Below are 12927 nucleotides of genomic sequence, written 5' to 3'. Positions count from 1 at the left end.
TGCAGCTTGTTAATCATCTGTATTTTTCAGTCAGAAGCCAACCCTCACTTCCACTTTGTTGTTGATCCTAGAAAGTCCATCTAACACCCTGACCTTCCCCTTAAAACCTTGGTAGTCTTCCACTGTGTTGTTACTGAGCTTAACACGTCCCCGTTAAATCTGTTTCGTGGAGAAAAAAAATAATAGATCAGCATCACAGAGGTGTGTTCAAAGAGGTAAGAAAGTTTGAGGGAGTTGCTTTGAAAACTTCTATAATGTTTAATACAGCAGGCTTGGTATTATTTTTACCACTATTATTATTTCTTGCAGGCAAATCATTGAAAACAACAATGCTCAGGGCATAAACAATAATTTCGTCACAACTTTGCACTCATCTGTTCTAACTAATAAACAAGAGCAAGAAAGATGATCTTAGAAGATCAGTGCCACAGCATTTATGTGCAGATTACACAAATACTTACAGAAACCCATGCTCCTTTCAATATCTAAGATTAACTACTCCAGAATTCACACTACAAGGTAAAATATTACAGGGCAGCAAGTAAACAGATTCGAATCCTAGATTTCATTAAATTGAGCATTTGATGTAAAACTCAGGAACTACTTAGTTGATTCCTTCTGCCAAGAGTGTTCCTCTGAACTTTCTTCTTACAAAAACAATGAGCTTTCTGGCTAAGATCAAGCAACTCAACTCAATATCAAATACACCTTCTGTGCAGGAACTGCATTTCTCCTTTGCTGACAGCTACATGCAATAATTTTATGGGTCTTAAAAGATTTCATTCTCTAACTTCCATGATCCTATGAAAAAGGGCACACATTTTAATAGAACCTTGTATTAGATGCATACCACACATTTTTTCCTCACTGTGCTATATGGAAACTTAGCAAAGGGGTATCTTAAAGTTCTAGTGGCAATCTGATTTTTTTTAATAATATTTTTCAATCAGAAAAACCAACTGAACAAAAAATCAGAATTTAGAAAGGAACAAGAAAACCCTGAAATTATCTTGTTCATAAAAATGTACTGCCCCAAGTTACGGGACAGTATCAGATATGGGAAAAGCCAGTTAAAATGTTGAGGAAATGTGTCACGTGACAAGTGCATGAAACTGTCTTCTCTCTGCTTCATTTACTCCAATGCTAATTATAGTCTACATCATGCTACTTTTCAGTCACGTTACCCAAACATAATACAAACATGTATTCTAAATTAGAAGGTATACACTGGTCCAGGTAGCCCAAGCATTCAAGTGTATGTGAACAATATTCAAGTTTGTCCATACAGTGTGAATAACTGAATTTATAGCTAAGAGTATTCAGTAAGCAAGCTGTCAAAAAGCATACAAGGATTCAATTTGTTAGCGTGCTGAGCAACTTCAGTTTAAGTTCCTACTGAAATCCCTCTTGTTAACAAGTACCTTAATGTGGATTTATTTTCTGGGATCTCCTCTTTCACATGGGGCATTTTTCTCTGCCTGTTCAAAAAACGAGGTTTAACTCTGGTGTGGGAGGGGGTGGTATGCCGAGGGAGAAAGGGAGGGGTTGTTTGTTTTTCTGTGGTAACGGGGTTTGTAAGTCTCCTAATCTTTAAATATTAGAGATGGGAACCAAACCAAAAGCCCAGATCCAGCAACCCATTCTCCTCCGCCAAGCTCTGGGGAAGTTCAGTTCTGGATGCAAACCTTATAGTACAGGCTAATCTTTGTTAAATATGACAGAGATTTTAAACCTTTACTGTAGTAATTTTAGGAATTGCTAAACTAACTGAAAGTTGGAGGACATCTTTTGTTTCAGGTAAGTTTTTAAATAATTAATTAAAAGTCACCCAACTCTCCATCCTACATAAGTATGAATTCTTAGTAAATTCAATGTCTGGCATGCCATTTAAGAAGCACTCTTGCCACTTACCTGTAGGCATTGTTCCTTAAAAGGAAGGCCAATAAAGCAACATTTTTTTTTCCGAGATCCTGTGATCAAAATAAGAACTTTAAGCTGCAAATCCTCAATGAAGCTTCTCCTGTCTTTTTCATGCCTTTCCTTCATTTCAAATGGAGTTTCCTAACTTATCCTGAGACAAGCTTCCACTTAATATCCCACCATGGAGCTCATGAACTGGAAAGAAAATAAAGAAATCCTTCCACATTCTCTTTCCTTCTGCAATAGGTTAAGGGCTGAGCTGAAAAACTTCCCCAGGGGATACGACCACTGAGAGACTGGTAAGGCAACCTGTCTCAGATGGTATAGCATGAACAGAAAAATCCTCCTCCCTCCCTCCTACTTTCTACCCCACACTTCCTCAAAGCCCAGTTATAATGAGGCTACAAGTTTAAAATCAGTTTCTCTTGCTCTGTCCAGACATACTTATAGCTATCGGACTTTTCATTGCTGAACAATGCTGCACATTCACTATTGAGCTCTGAAGCACAGTGAATCTCTAGGAGGCCACTATATTGGTATTATTTCACAGAGTACAGCCTGTTACCACAGCTATTAGCTGGCATGCTCACTTTTCAAATCCCAATCTCTCTGGAAACCCTGACTACCATTATTTTATTACAAAGAGCCACATGTTAAAAGTAGTGGCTAAGGTTTCCCCTATTCCTCTTCTTTTGCTTTAAAAATATATTCAAGTTCTCCTTAAAAAGGTCCCTTTTTTACAGTAAATGTACAGAATATGCATCCATTTTAAGAAATATATATACTTTAAAAGTCTTAGCAAAAGCTCCAACATTTAAATCAGTAACAAAGGAGAGAGATTATCAACTATGACTATTTTTACCAGATATTTAAATACATTCACTGATTTGGAATTAGCAGTTCTAAATAATCTCTTAATTAAACTCATTACAATTTTTAAAAGTGTTATCCTATTTGATAGAACCTGTTTTTTTAAAATAAAAAAAAATAGTCTAATGGTTTTTTCCCCTAGTTGCCTTTTTTTCTTTCCATTACATTTTACATGAATCAATAGATGTGCCCAATATTTAATAATGGTATTTTTGCAATCAGACTCCATTAATCAGCTAATAAAATAAATTATAGCAATATGGCCATATTTTCTCTTAAATACAAATATTCCTAAGAAAGAATAATTGCTTCATTTTACTTGTGTTTTTGGCCAATATAATCTGATCTTGCATTCATAGTTCCTCTAGTTTCAACTGCGAAGCTCTTTCAGCTGTCTAACTCCCCTCTCCATCCCCCACCCCAAATTTACTAATCCAAAGTACAGGACTCAAGACATTTTAAGTATGAATTGAACATGCCAATTATAAATTAATTGCAGGATATTTTCAAGACTAAAAATGTTTTTGGGTAGCTTTCATTTCCTGTAACTACAGCAGAATTATTTTAAAACATCATCAACAGCAAAGGCTTACAAGCACAAATAGCTTGAACATACAACAAGGAAAGCCAAGTTGACCATGGTCACATTGTTGCTATTACTATGGAAATTGTTGCTCTGCTCTGAAAAAGCCTAAGTGCTGAATGGACAAATTGTAACATTTGTGTTTTACATTAAAGAACAAAATCTGCTACCAGACATAGTAGAGTTATTATTGTAAGACTAACAGCATTATTATAGTGACATTACAAATATTACCAGAGGGGCAAATCCCACCCATAACTCCACAATTGTGGAGGGCTTCTATGGAGCGGGACTGGTGCAACAGGGCAATGGAAAGCTTCGGAAGCTGCACAAGATATCCCTATGCCCTTCACCACCTGGCTCTGATGAAGCTGCCTTACAACAATGCACACGAGCTGTCTCCGAGCAGGACAAGCCACTGATCTATGGATTCTTCTAGGAGAGGGCTGCACTAGGGCCAGGGAGGTCATTTCAACCTCTGCTGAAGGGTTCTGCTGCATTAGTGGGAGGATCCCCATCCCCAAATTTCCTCAACTGAGAAACTGAGATTGGCTGCTGGGACTGGATTTGTCCCTACAAGTATAAAGAATATGTTCTACATTATTGCTCATATTTACCTGAATAACTGCATCAGCCCCACCAGATTAGCGAGATCAGTGGTTCCCAAACTTGTTCCGCTGCTTGTGCAGGGAAAGCCCCTGGTGGGCCAGGCCGGTTTGTTTACCTGCCGCGTCCGCAGGTTCGGCCGATTGCAGCTCCCTTGGCCCGTGCCGCTTCCAGCAGCTCTGATTGGCCTGGAGCAGTGAACCGCGGCCACTGGGAGCCGCGATCAGCCGAACTTGCAGACGTGGCAGGTAAACAAACCTGCCCGGCCCACCAGGGGCTTTCCCTGCACAAGTGGTGGAACAAGTTTGGGAACCATTGAGCTACATAAATACATTTTAGGAGTGAAAGAAGAGTGAGAAAATAAGCTGTGCCCCTGACATATCTGTCTTTCTCACCAAAAACAAGTATATACCCTACTCTAAATTTAATCACTACCATAAATGCATATTGACTTTTTTACTTATCTTGTTTTATTTTAAAACCAGTACTGGTGTCTAGTGAGAACAAAGTATTCAACATTAACAAAACATTAAAGAGAAGTTCTTGACATGAGGGATATTCTGTTGCTAGTGTTTTTCCATTTGCCAACAGTTCAGTTTTGGAAGAACACTGCATGGGTGGAAGTGTGTCAAGTTAAAAGGACTTGAAAGAATTATGGAGGTTAGCAAGTAAACTGGCCTATCAAATCACTACTATGATGTTAGTCTTCAGGATTTTGAGTTCTGATTTTTCTATATGTAGGATTCTTTTAGTAGTCACTTACTAGCATAATAGCCATCCAGGAATTGAAGCAAAATCAGAAACTGATTTGTTAGAACTCTTAATGGAGTGACTATTGGTTATTTATTATCAGGTCTCTGCCTTGAGTAGGGCACTGTGGGACTTTGGATATTCCAGTGCGAACCTTATTTTCCCATGGCAGGATGTATTTTAAAAATAAAGAAGTTCAATATGAAACTTAAACAAACAATCATGATGTATGCCCCAATCCTATTACATTAGAGGCCAGCATTTCCCCCCTCCCCCCAGTCCACTTTAACCACATATATATATAGATATTGATATTTTAAAGAGGTATGAGACTCAGCAACAGTGCATCATGCATCACTAGACCTCATGTCTGAGAGCACTGATAGCCTGATTTGAAACTAATATTCCTCTAAACTACCCATTTAACTAGCCATCCCTTCAGACCCCAGAAGGTGACAGCAGAATCTTCTATTCTCATAATTTTCACTCACTGACAGTATTATGATGATGATCATATCCTATCCCCCCACCTTCCTTTATTATAAAGACAACAATGGGTGAAATAATAATAGTTTTATTCAAAACTAGCAAGTAATAAAAACAATTTACTAGAAAATTTCACACTCCCATATGAGTAGGTTTTGCTTAAAAATGCTTTCAGATTTGCCAAAAATATCCACAGAAATTAGATTAGAAAAATGTCCATAGAACATGACAATGTCTCTAGTATATTTCTACTATGTCTAGTTATCAGACTTTTCCCTGACTAAGCCTAATGAAGTATTTCTAACATATTTAACCATGAACTGGAAATAATTAAAAAAAAGTTTCTCATGGTTACAAATTCAAAAGTATCTTTTGTATTCACTTAGTGGCAAACTCTGCTTTGCTGTTGGGATTCTACAGTATTACTAATGATGTGACCGGGCCTTGGATACCCATCTTTTTAATTATTTAAAACTAGATAAATAAAAATAAAATAAAAACCAAATCCTCTAAGGGAGACTATATTCTACCCTGCCATAAAAATGAACTTGATTTGATTATTTTTTTCCATGTATAACTAGTAAAACTTTGTTCCTTACTATTTCTTTCTTCTCCACTGTAAAACATTTAATTTGATTAAAAATGAGATTTGAGTGATGATTACAACTAATATTTTGGAGTTTATCCCATAAGCAGGATTAGTTGGGAGACTGTAAAAGAAAGACTGAAAGAAAAAATAAACATGATTTTTTTTCCTCCATAAGTTGGCACACAAGATCACAGATGATTCAGGATCAAAATGTAGCTGTGTGTACTGTAGACATGGAAACATATTGACTAGTAGCAGCCACATGGATTTTCTGGTTAAATACCACTTTAAAAGGGAAGCCATTTAATATAAACGATGTTAGGAATAAAACAGGACACTGAAGGTGAAAGTTTAGGTTCAAGATTTCAATTCAGCCTCCTGATTTCTTTTCCCTGCTATAACACGGACTTCCTGTATGACCTTGGTCAAAATATTAGACGCACATTTTCACATTTTGATTTTGGGTGCCAGACTTGGGATACCTGCTAGTCAACAGTGTTGGGCACTCATAACTACAGTTGCAGTCCAGAGGAGCTGAGTTTTCTCAGCACCTCTGAAAAATTAGGCCCTGGGAGCAGATCTTCAGCTAGTACAAATTTTCATAACCTCATAACTATGACAATTTACTCTAAGTATCTCAAGTTGGGCACCTAGAAAGAATCTTTAATCTCTGTGGTGCTACAGCTTCTCTTCCTGCAGCAGTAGGAGTTTATAAATTCTATGGGAGTGTAAGGCTAAAATAATATTGGTAAATACTTTGAAAGAAGTTTCTATATGAGGAGACAGTCGTGTTTTCATGAATACAAGCATGGGGGAAGTAGTAAACTGTTACTATCTTCCAAGATCTTTTTACATGTTTACCCCTGCTGATCCTAAATACTAACACTACAGGTTGTTACAACCTGATGGTATCTTGCTTTGTAGTTAAAGGCTGCTGGATGAAAAATTAATCTGTCATCGTGCCCAGCTGTTACAAAACTGACATTTATAATGGGAGGTGTTGAAAAGGTTAAGTAGTGTTGCTATAATGTTGTACTTTCAAGGTTAAAGGGCTCCAGGTGTGATAAGAGTAGGATGGGTGTTAAATTGCAGACGCCTACAAAAAGATCTAATTGCTTTGATGAATAGAAAACCCTAGGACAGAGAGGACTGATGAAGCTATTTTTTTTATTTTAGCAACAAAGAGAAGTACATGCACCAGTGATCTGGGAATCCGTTTAACAGCTTGGCTTTAAAGGTATAGAGTTTGGGGCAAAAAATACCGTGCCATTAAAATACAAGGGAGTATACAGTTTCAGTAATTGATTCCTTTGTGAATGTCTGAACTTTTGAATTAAACTGCTTATTCAAACGTTCAAGGTGTTTCAGTGTCTCCCTATGGAAGTCAGTTGCTTTGATTTTTCTTGGTGACTATCCCCCTCAAAGCTTCCCACGAAACCAGAAAATAATCTTTAGACAGCTTAGAGTCTTCATTGTAAAATATGGGGGGAAAGTCAATGGTTTAATTGTGATTGATTAATTTATAAGGCATCTCAAGAAATATGTGCAGGATGCCCTTTGTTATTGTGGCAAATCACTGTTCAACTGGATGAGGGAGGGAAGGGTTGTCTCATAAGTAGATTTTTGTAAGTGTACCATATCGTGTTATGCTATGCTAGATTTACACTCCCATCATTCACAGATGATGTTCCTTTCTGTAGTCCTTACCGTGTACTTACATCCGCCATCAGGAACACCAAGGTCAAGAAGAGAAGAGAGAGATTCCCTCCAGTTGTGCAAGAGCAGAAGACATCATCTCAGCTCCCCAGTCCAAAGGGGATAAACACATTGAAAACAAATGGTTTGTGTTGCTTTAAATGAGGGGAGGGGAAGGGAGAATTACAATCAGCCTAAAAATAAACATGGCAATAGTTAAACAAATGGTCTGGGTTTGAGAAAACTGGATGATATCCCTTCAATTTGAAAAGTAAAAGCATCTAAAAATATATACCCACTCAAAGTGTCTCTCTCCTATTATGTATAAAAAGAACATTTTAAATAGTAGTTATTTGACACCAAAATAATAAATACAGTACATTAAAAATAAATCATGGGGCAGAGTTAAGGTTGTTCTGTTATAAAAGTTTTTGTAACATTTATTATGTGGGCAGCCAGATTTATGAGGCCCATAACTGTTCAGTTATTTGTTTCAAGCACTTGTATTTTGGAAATGATGTGACAGTTACATTTGTCAGTTAGCACCTTAACTTTTTCTTCTTTTTAGAGATGAGATGGAGGGTCACCAGGTCATAAAATTAAAAGAACGAGCAGATCTTGCCAAGATAATGACTGGAGAATCAACATCTGTATTCCTCTAGAAGCCTTAAAATTGTTGTTCAAATGCCCTGTCTACAGTGAAATGCATTATCAGAAGCTAATGCATCACGCAAGTATGTTTGTAAGGGTCTTGGACAGCACTTGACTGAATGAGCACACTGTGTACAAGTAACAGATCATCCCTGTATCTTTGCTTTTGTAATTCACAGAATTAATCAACAACAAGGGCGGTCATAGTATACATTCTCCATCGGCTTCTGTTCTTTGTCAGCTTCAAAGGATCCAGCATCACATCTTTAAAAAAAAAAATAGCAAATCCTTAAACATTTTACTATGCCTATCTTTGAAAACTTCCTTTTACATAAGCCAATGGCAACATCTATCTATCTAGAATTATAAAGTGTTCCCCATAGTAGTTGTATATGGATTAAAAAACAGGTATAAGCCTTGTGCTGGATAGTGAGCAAAATATACCTATATATCTTAATTTTGTGGTATAACATAATTTCACTGGACAGGTAGAGGAAATAAAGGTATGACATTTTAGGGAAAAAATTAAAAAGGAGACATTTTAAAGTTGTTTAATCTCAAAACAAGTTTACTCATTTTATTTAAAAAACAAATTACTTTTTACTTAGACTTGCATATAAAAACTTAAAAGAATTAGGGTTTTTTTAAATCTGGAGTTATAAGAAGGATCAATCAACTACACTAACAAACCAGACTTCAGACTAGAGCCCTGGCCTCATAGCTCCAAAATCTCCGGTATCTAACATTATAACTACAGGAACAGCTACCCACCACCAATGGATGCTTATGTTCTTTGTAAACTATTACCAGCTATTAGAAAGATACATGCTCACATATACACATACACACAATCCAGTAAAGCATTTAATTACATGCATAACTAACCAGGAGTACTCCAATTGATTTCACTGGAATAACTGACTTACTTAAAGATATGGATGTGTTTAGTGGTTGCTGACTTAGGGCCAAAGCACATCCGTACATAAGTCAATTGCAAGGAAACTTGTACTGACTTCAGTGGATGTAACTCCCACTGAAATTAATGATAGTAGGACTGTGTCTAAAAGTACCCGCAACAAAAAATCACGAATAACTGTTTAATTACAAGCTATTTTCTCTTAATATATCAAATGCAAAAAAATTTTAGGAGCTATATGGAAGGTTTAAAGTATACAAACAAGCTATTTTTAAGTTAGAGGGAGACAAAGAAATGATAGACAAAAGACATTTTCAGGACACTTGTTTAATGACTTGTAATTCAGAAATGGTTGACTCATTTTCTTAAATCTTTGCAGAAACATTCTCCCTTTACATTGCCAGAAACTTCACCTGCAAAGTAAATTTGGCAACATTCAGGCCAAATGTATTTTCCAAAAGTTATAGGTGGACTAAAATAATACTTTATAACAGATGCTGATTCTGACTAACTATGAAGGGCCTACTACAGTGGTTCTCAAACTTTTGTACTGGTGATCTCTATCACATAGCAAGCCTCTGTGTGCGACACCCCCTCTCCCTCCTTATAAATTAAAAACACTTTTTTACATATTTAATACCATTATAAATGCTGGAAGCAAAGCAGGGCTTGGGGTGGAGACTAACAGCTCACGACCCCCCATGTAATAACTTTGTGACCCCCTGAGGGGTCCTGACACCCAGTTTGAGAACCCCTGGTCTACTACCTATCTGTATCTATCCACTCACGTGCACACACAAAGAACAAAACATTTGTTACACTAATGCAGAAAGATAATAAAAAATGTACTTCACTTCCAGGGCTTCATATGCCATCTGTTTTATTCTGTCAAAATTATAAACACACTTATCTTTTGAGAAAACCTTCAGGTGCAAGTCACTGAACTATTCAGCCTAAAGCAGTACTTGAAGTATTTGAAAATAGTGGTATAACTCTCCCTCTCAGCCATCCCCCTCTCCCTTAATCCCCCTAATTTCTAGAGTAATACCCACCAGTATGCTCATCCCTTCAGTGCAAGCACTGAGGTGCAAAACTGTTTTGTGTAAAGTATGTACACAACTTAGTTAACATAATAATCAACATAACATCACATTTAATATTCTCAACTCAAGTTGTAAATTGAAGAAATCATGACAAATGATTGAGATCTTAGCAGTGTACAGCATAGTCATATAACTGATATCTAAATAAGCATGGTGCAATGAGCTCATTGGAGCATGATAATTCCATATTTTAGAATGCTACAATGCTGATTTTTGGGTAGTAAATACTCCTCTTCAAACTTTTGGCAGCAAAATACAGAATACTGCTTTGGCTGTTTTCTCTTAATATTCAGTTCTGCAATATTTAGAAATTAAAATAAAAGGTATAGTACATTTCCTATTTATTTTTAATGGCTCTGAAGTTTTTTTAATTATTTTTTATATTTATATATTTATGTTTATTAAATGTCATTTCAATTAATGGTGTAAGATATAGAAACCAAAACCACTTAAAATGTAATAAGATTAAGGCTATGTTAATAATAAACTGACATATCAATACATTATACATTTTTAACAAAACGTTTCAAGATGCTCCATTACAGGATTTTATAAAACTGAAACTTAGTAGCATGGTTTATTCTAAGTGTAAGTGGGTAGGAGAGGCAGTCGAAAATAAGACAAGAGAAAGAAAATAAATGCTTACCCTAAAAAGGCTCCTTTCTACTGCAAAAAACACATTCATTTTTCAGTCTGGACTCATAAACCTATAAATTACAATTACTCCAATAAATCAATTATTCATTTTCCAAATGGCAATTGGCTTAAGACTGCTTTCAAGCATTTTACATATAGAAATGCATCACGCTGTTGCCAGAAATACATCTGCAAAGTGAGCTAAATGTGCACAGATCAGAGAGTGCACTCCTGTGATTATTAATTCATTCTCCAAGAAGCAGTATAACTGGTTACTGTCTCAGAGGTGTTTAACACAATATTAACAAGTGACTAAGAGCGATCCTCTGATTCCCATTTTAAAACTGCAGTTTTGATACCATACCTGGCAACTTGCCACCACTGCAGGCTTCAAAGTGGTAAAGAGCTTAAAAAGGGAAGAATTTTCCCAAAAGAATGTCTTTCAAGTCTGCTGCTCCACAGCATCCTCAATATTCTCAAGGTATGCATGTTTATTCCAATGCCTGTTTCACATTCCCCCATGCCAGAAAACTTTAGAAATCTAAAAACACATATTAAATTAAAAAAAAAAAAAAAATTGAAGAATCCTCATGCCTTTCTTTTCATGAGCTTTCTGTCAAGGAACTGCCAATTGTCAAATTATTTGCCTGAGGTATTAACTTGAATTCCCTGTATACACTGCAGAAACGACAGAGGAAGACGACTGCTTAAAATACTGACACAGACATGAACTACAATCTCATTTCTTCAGATATTTTGCATACTGCCATCACTAGTTTATCTTGAAATTAGAAGTGAAGTAAGGCAAAATGGGGGGAGGGAGGAGAGAGAAAAGCTGAAGCAAAATCTTATTTTCTCCCCTCAGGAAATGAAAGAACTAATTAAATATTTTATGACCATATATGTCATATGAGGATTTAAAAACAATAAAGCCAAACTTTCTGAGTGTATTCATGTATCCCCTTTATGTATCCATTTCCTTTTTCCTTTTCTTTTAAGATTAGAAAAATTAAAAATTAAGCAGAATAATGTCAGACTTTGACATTGATTCATATAACATAAGCCACCAAATGCTTATTTTTAGGTCTCTCTCAAGTGCCCGTCATCGCATTCTCTAGGCCACAGCGGGAAAGGATGGCCCCATGGTTAGGAGGTAGCCTGGGACCTGAGACATCAAGATTCAACTCCCTGCTCTACCACAGGCTTCCTGTGGGATCTTGAGCATATAACTTGGGGCTTGTCTACCCGGTCAGTTAGTGCACTGCAAGCCGAGGTGTAAACATAAGCGCATGGCAGGCTACAGCACTGATCTGAGTGTGCAAACCCTGCTATCATGGAGTAAAAGTTCCACAGTGCACTTTTACATGCTGCTGTTCAAGCACTCTACAGAACTTTTAATGGGCAGTAGCAGGGTTTACCAGAGTTGCCAACTCTCATGATTTTTTCCACAAGTGATGGGATTGGAGACGGTGCTGGAGAAGCTCCAGACCTCTCGGAAAGTTTAGTCCTGCTGGAAGCCAGCAGAATCTCTCCCCTGCTGAGAGGAGGAGGAGCAAAGAGCCCAGCAGTTTAGTGCAATCCTGCTCTGTCATCCCCCTCCTGTCAGAAAGAGAGACAGGATAGTACATCTGCTCCTCTCCCTCCCTCCCTCCCATAGCATCTATAGCCTGGGAAGCAGGGGCCGAGGGGAGTTAAGATCCTCTGGAGCTGCCTTCCCAAGCCTAGGAAGAGGGAGAGGGATAGTTTCCCCCACCTGGGAGAGAAGAACCCCCAGAGGAGCAGAGGTGAGCCTGGGAGACAGGATTAATGAAGATCAAGGGACAGGCAGATGCGGGGGGTGAGAGCTTCCACAGCAGGGGCCAAAATCACCTTCTCCAATATATTTGGGAGAGTGGACAACACAAGATGGGTAGGGGAAGTTCAAAAATCAAAGGAGACCAAAAAACACCAATATAATCTTTTTTAAACGTTATGATTATTTGAGCCAATCTTATGATTTGGAGGGCGGAGTCAGACTCATTAGGATGGCAATACTGCACACAGTGACTTGGTGGGCGGCAGGCTAGAATACTGAAGATTTACACGCTGGCTTGCTGCCAAGTCTCCATCTGGACAAGCTGTT

General features: G+C 37.4%; 1 protein-coding gene across 6 annotated transcripts in view; it reads right to left on the bottom strand.

Annotated features, from left to right (window-relative positions):
- Nucleotides 1-12927, bottom strand: part of PLEKHG1 (pleckstrin homology and RhoGEF domain containing G1) — a 215366-nt gene that overhangs the window by 96541 nt on the left and 105898 nt on the right. Inside the window, exon 1 of one of the 6 annotated variants that reach the window (XM_073337638.2) lies at nt 7512-7645. The exons of the other annotated variants lie outside the window; for them this stretch is intronic. The gene's annotated coding sequence lies outside the window, so the exon portion shown is untranslated. Of the gene's footprint in view, nt 1-7511; nt 7646-12927 lie in introns of those variants that run through there. 6 annotated transcript variants of the gene reach the window in all.

Source organism: Lepidochelys kempii, chromosome 3, assembly GCF_965140285.1.
Source record: "Lepidochelys kempii isolate rLepKem1 chromosome 3, rLepKem1.hap1, whole genome shotgun sequence".
Lineage (NCBI taxonomy): Eukaryota > Metazoa > Chordata > Testudines > Cheloniidae > Lepidochelys > Lepidochelys kempii.
This window is presented reverse-complemented; position numbering and strand designations above follow the sequence as displayed.